We start from the raw sequence: 6,000 nt of genomic DNA on the forward strand, positions 1-6,000 counted from the left end.
TTCATGCAGAGGAAGACAGCAAATTGTGATGCACTTGTGACAGAAGTGAGCCAATCACGCCAGACATTGAGAAACTGGGATGACCTCCCTTACACGACATGAGAGAGTCACAGCATTGTACCCTGCCAAGCTCCTGCCAGGTGAGACTCTGACCTGGTGGAGACAGCTACCCTCACTCAACGCACTTCCTCAGGAGAAATTTAACTGTGATCCTTCAATGTACAGTGGCATTTAGGGACAATATCATCTTGTGTTAGTGGAATATCCAGAGAATATATGTTTCAACTGGTTCTAGGAATCTTATCCTGAAAGAGGTTTGACCATAAAGAGATGAGTCAGACATGGTGAGGGTTGCTCTCTTAAAAGGGGTGCTTTAAAAGGGGCATGATGCACCTTTAAACAAATAAATGCAGTGGACAAGTAGGTCCAAATCAGTGATTATAAACAGAGGCTGTTATGCATAATACGTTGCCGTTTGCCAAAGTCTGGGTCCATTTTGTTGCCAAAAATTGGTGGGATCTACTGACATGCTATTAAGTGCAAGACAGAGATGCTGCCAGCCAATTTCAAAGCATAGAACAATGTTTCAAAGGAAAATCAGTGTGTCCCCAAATTTCCAGTAGTGCCAAGGTTAAGAATCTGTGACATAGATGCTTTGACTGTTGTATATGTTGGATACAAAGCAATGAAGAGGTAGACATTTAAGACTTTTCTTAAGAGAAAACATAAAGATGATAAAAGGCTATTCTCCATATGGGGAAGATGAATGACTGGATTCCATATACAACAATAAAGATAAAATTGCATGGAAAATATATAACAGAATGTTAGGAGCAGAAAAATAATCCAGGATGTTGGAGGTGTAGTCAGGAACAGGGGAAGAAGGCAGGTCCCACTGTAATTGCTGAGCAAAGGGATGAGTCAATTAGAGGAAAATAGCATATCTTCTTTAACTTTCAAAGGTCTTCAGATCTAACCAAGGTTTAGATTTCAAAAATGGATAAGACCTTAATGGAAGATAAATTAAACAGTTAATTCTGGGTTAATTTGGGGTTGATTTTGTAATTATATTGTGCTTATTTAATACCTTGATAGTACTTCTTACTTTAAAACACTTTTGAAGTGTGCTTCATTCAGCAGCTCATATACTAATATTGAAATAATTCAGTGAAAGATAGCATGGTCCATAGGTAAGGATAACAAAAAATTTTGTGAAATATTCCATATATTTACATCAGTGAACATTGTAGAGGTTATGAGGTCATGATCTTGTAAAACACTCTCAGAGTTCTTAATTTTGCTAGGTTTGAAGGTCAATAAGTTGAGTATTCTGAGTTAAAAAATCAATTGGTTTAAAAAGATTTATCTTCATGAGCTAAAATTTCTCTTCCACTTCTATTATGTCTCCATTCATTTTGCTGTAGGAATTTAATATGATTTTATGCAACTAAAATTAAGAAAATAAAAATATTAGTATTCTAAGTAAAAAACTATCATCATTCCTTTTGGGGGAAAATGTGTTACTGCTTTATCAGTAGTACATTACCTTAAAAAGAAATTCTCCTGGGCATGCAAGTTTCTTGAAGCATCTCCACCAGGAGGTGGAAGAAGGCCCACAGCTAATGCAGCAGTGAAATACATCCCAGTGATGTGTGTGTCAAAAAATTATTTAAAATACTCACCTAAGTCTTCTGATAGCGATTTTATATAACAACCTTAAAATATGCATACACTCTGCCACCACGAAAACTTAGCAGTGTGGGGTCAATATTACTTTTCTAGACTATATTGCACAGTGCATTAATCATACTGATGTTTCTTTAGCATAAAAAAAATTCAGCATTTGGACATTTTGTTCAAAATGGAAAGGGGAACGAGGAAAAGGCAGGGGTAAGGGAAAGAAGGGGAGAAAAAGAATAGAAGGTAAAAACAAGAGCAGGGCATTTGTAAATAAGGAGGAAAAGAAGGGTTGCATGGAGAGAAGGGCAATCAAGAAAAAAAAGAATCCAGATATATTATGTGCAGGTACAAATGCCCATGATGAATGTGATCTTTATATATATTAGAGGTGTGCTAATAAAATTAATTTTAAAAAGGAATCAACAAAAATATTAACATATTTTATAAACACATGCATGTAATTTATACTATTTTTATATTTTATTGCAAACACTTGCATAATTTTTAAATGTTGCTTATAAAATGATTTCCTCTCCACAGTTAAATTAGTTTTGAGTCAATTTTTAACAACTATGTTTACTTAGAATTTCGTATAAGGCAAGATAAATTGATTACTGATTTTAGAACATTTTAACAATATCAAATGCAATCACTTAATTAACCTCACAATGTTATCTCTAAGATGATTATTAATTTCATTTTGTTACTCATTTTACAACAATTGATGAATTCATTTTTTGTCTTCAATTCCATTTTTACATTTCCTGGCAAAGCCTGTAAAAGTTCAACATTGATATGAGGTGACTACAAAAGATATATAAAATGGATGAATTCATATCCTTCTTCATCATGAAAATTTTACTCCAAGTAATTTCAACTAAAATGAATATAAATAGGTGTAACAAATTTTCTATAAATATATAGAAACAACTGTTTTGTAGTATTTTAATAAGTGTCGTATATAAAGTTTGTGTTTATAACAAAATAACATGAAGCAATTCAATGTAATTGTAAAATGATATTCTCTGCTGAATAATACTACACATACAGTAGAGCCTCTGTTCACCAGCACTTCTGTTTACAAATTATTTGGTTCCCAAACAGAAGCAATTGGAAAATTTTTCCTTCTGTTCGTAAACTCTGCTTCCGGTGAGGAACACAACCATAGCTATCTTCCCCCTGTGCAGCATCTTCTCCAGGACCTCGGAACAAATTCTGTTCCTGAACCAAGGTACCACTGTAGTTAATTTTTTAAAATAGAGCTTAGAAAATAGCCACACTTTGAATATTTTATAACACGTGTCTATTATTTCTGAAAGGTATGTACTTATGTTGTTAAAAAGAGCATTAGTATGTGGTGAGATATTCTGTGAATTTTCATTTCTTTATCCATACTTTCTCCTTGTACCATAATCTTATGTTACTTTTAATCAAATATTTTCCAAGTTAAAAAATATGCACTGACCACCCCGAGTAAAATAATAAAAATTTAAAAGCCACAAAACAAGTAATTTAGTATATTTTGTGCTTTATAATAATAGAATGGCACCTTGGTTCACGAATTTAATTCCTTCCACAATTTTGGGGGAAGATGGCCACATTTGTGTTCATCACCCAATGTGGAGTTTTTTTGATTGTTTGTTTGTTTTTTTTGTTGTTGTTGTTGTTTTAGTACCAGGGATCAAACTTGGGACCTTGTGCTTGCCAGGCAGGCTGCAGCACCACTGAGCTAAACCCCTGGAGTTCAATAGAAGCAAAATTTTGTTCAATGCTTTTTCCTGTTCCTGAACCAAATTGTTGGTAATCAGAAGTGTTCATGAACCAAAGTATTACTGTATTCTCCAAGATTACATAACATGACTAAATATATTAGTGCTTAGGATAATACCTTAATGTAATTTTTCTTTCTTTTAAATTTGAAATAAATAAATTTCAAAGAGCCTATTTATTGGTAAATTAACTCATGGCTATTACATTATTTTTCAGCTTTAATTGAGTTTATTGGTTCATTTTAAGGATACAGTACAGTTACATTCATTGTTGGGATCTTGTACCTCTCTACATGACAAGTCTTGATTCTCATTTTTTCCCCTTACTTCTGCCCTCCCTTCACCCCCTATTATATTTTTGTTTGCCTAAAATAGTCTCTCCTAAGTTTAATTGTTCAATGATTTGGGTTTGTGAACATTTGTTCTTTACTGAGTATTATTAACTTTTCATTGATAATGTGAAACAAATGACATTGTATAAATGGTACTGTATATATGAGCTGTTCAAGGACCCTAACATAATGACTTCTTCAGTGATTTACCAAGACAAGGAATTAGATGTTGTCCGTACTTTTTTGGAAGAGTATTTTATCACTGATGCTGTTTATATTTGATAACAGTGGTTTAAAATAAATAAATCTACAAATTGAAATTCAGTAGTTTTATTATTCTTTTTTATTGTCTATGGACAGTTTTCCCTGAACTACTGTTTATGGTGCAAAGCTCTCCTAATTGATTCCCTTAATACACTGTTTACTTGTTCAAAACATGTTTGAATATCAAAATTCATGAATAAAACTGTTAAATGTTTCCTTTATAATGGTACATAAGTATGCAACCTCTCTCGAGAAACTAAGCCACCAGTAGAAATCATTAACTGAAGTACCAATTTAATACTATGTGAAATAAATTTTTTGTTGCAGGTGCTAATTTAACATTGGTATCCTATTAGTCTGAAATCACTCATGTTCTTATTTTAGAAATAATTCTGAATATGATAGCCATGATTATTTCTCTCCAAAAACTTTAATACTGAAGTTTAAGCTAAGAATATCTAAGATTATTGTTAGTGAGAAATGTTTAGTGTCACATTGCATATATCGATAGTACAAAAAGAAGGATTATTATTTCAAGCTTTGGTAAGTAATTAACTTCACATATAAGATGTGATACAAACTGGTTAGTTATCCTGATTTACTTATGGTTTAATAATGTATTTTGTTAATATTTAGCATTGAGAAGGCATAATGACTTCCTTGGATACAATAATTTGAAATAATGAAGTCATGGAAAACTAGGAGAACTATTAGATTTATTAAATTATATTCCATATACAAGAATGATAATTTCTTTCTGTTTTCTGGAAATAACTTCCATTAAAAAGATACTTATAGCAACTTGAACATTAATTTTCTTGACTTTTATTTTCACCATTTTTATAGCTCATATTTGCCTAAAGCAATAAAAGTTCTTTGCTTTGAAAAGATTTTCTTTACTCTTCTTGTTAGATAAATGTAAATAATGACAGTAGTAAGGACTTTCACAATCAAAATAAGTGATTTAGAAATTTAGAGCAAGATTTGCAATTTGGATGGTATGAATGCTTAGATAGAAACATGAACTTGTTCCTGCTGAGGATAAAAATAAAATCAACAGGTTAATTTTAACAATTTGCTAACTGAAAGTAATAATAGAATCATCTTCTATTAATTGCAATTTAGTAAAACAACTATGGAGATGAACAGAAGCTACCAAATGCTCATTTACCCTTTGTCTGTGTACCATGATTAGCATTTACTTGTTAACTTACTAATTTAACTACCAGGTATATATGCCACACTTTAAAATCTCCATTAATTTTAGGTTTAAATTAAATGATACATTTCTAAACAAAGTTCCTATGACAGCTTTCTGTTGGTGAAAAGGTTTTTCCATGTATCCAACACAAAAACACTCAGGGTCCCAACTTTTGAGTTCATTCCTCAAGTCGACATTTTAATACTTTGTCCAGAAAAGAGAGTGAGAGCTCTGATGAAGAAGATATTTTGCAGTAGTTGCCGTTCTACTTTTAGAAAAATGGACAAATGATTTTTTATTAAGACTCAGTAGGTATTATAAAAATGGAATATATCAAAATATACTTCCAAATTCAGGATGTATTATCTATTGTCTTACTAAAAGTAAGCATAAGCGTAAAACTTGAGCGGTAGACACTTAGGACCTACAGTTTCAGTAGTGCAGGCTTCCAGGTGTGACGCATCTGGCTCTCTGGCAGGAGTAGGATCCAAACATGCGCCTGGGATTCTGTCAGACTGAGGGACTCAGCTTCTTTTTGGCTGTCAGCTAGAGACATTCATCATTCCTTTTTGTCATGTGAATCATTTCACAAACATCTCAAAGCATATCCGCACCCTTTTTCATAAACAGCAAGACAAGAAATAGCAAACTATGGATACATTCCCCCTTTTTTCACTTTAAACATCAAGAACATACAGTTCACATGTTATCTGTGCCCATATCATGTGATTTAGCTTCCAGAAATAACCTAAAG

The 6,000-nt window shown here is 32.5% G+C and overlaps 1 non-coding gene across 1 annotated transcript; it reads left to right on the forward strand.

Annotated features, from left to right (window-relative positions):
• The first annotated feature begins 1,124 nt into the window (after positions 1-1,124).
• Positions 1,125-1,231, forward strand: LOC117285761. The gene has a single exon (XR_004516887.1). It is a non-coding gene; the product is annotated as a U6 spliceosomal RNA (small nuclear RNA).
• Positions 1,232-6,000: the final 4,769 nt, after the last annotated feature.

This window comes from Fukomys damarensis, unplaced genomic scaffold, assembly GCF_012274545.1.
Source record: "Fukomys damarensis isolate Sample0158 unplaced genomic scaffold, DMR_v1.0_HiC HiC_scaffold_12, whole genome shotgun sequence".
Classification (NCBI taxonomy): Eukaryota; Metazoa; Chordata; class Mammalia; order Rodentia; family Bathyergidae; genus Fukomys; species Fukomys damarensis.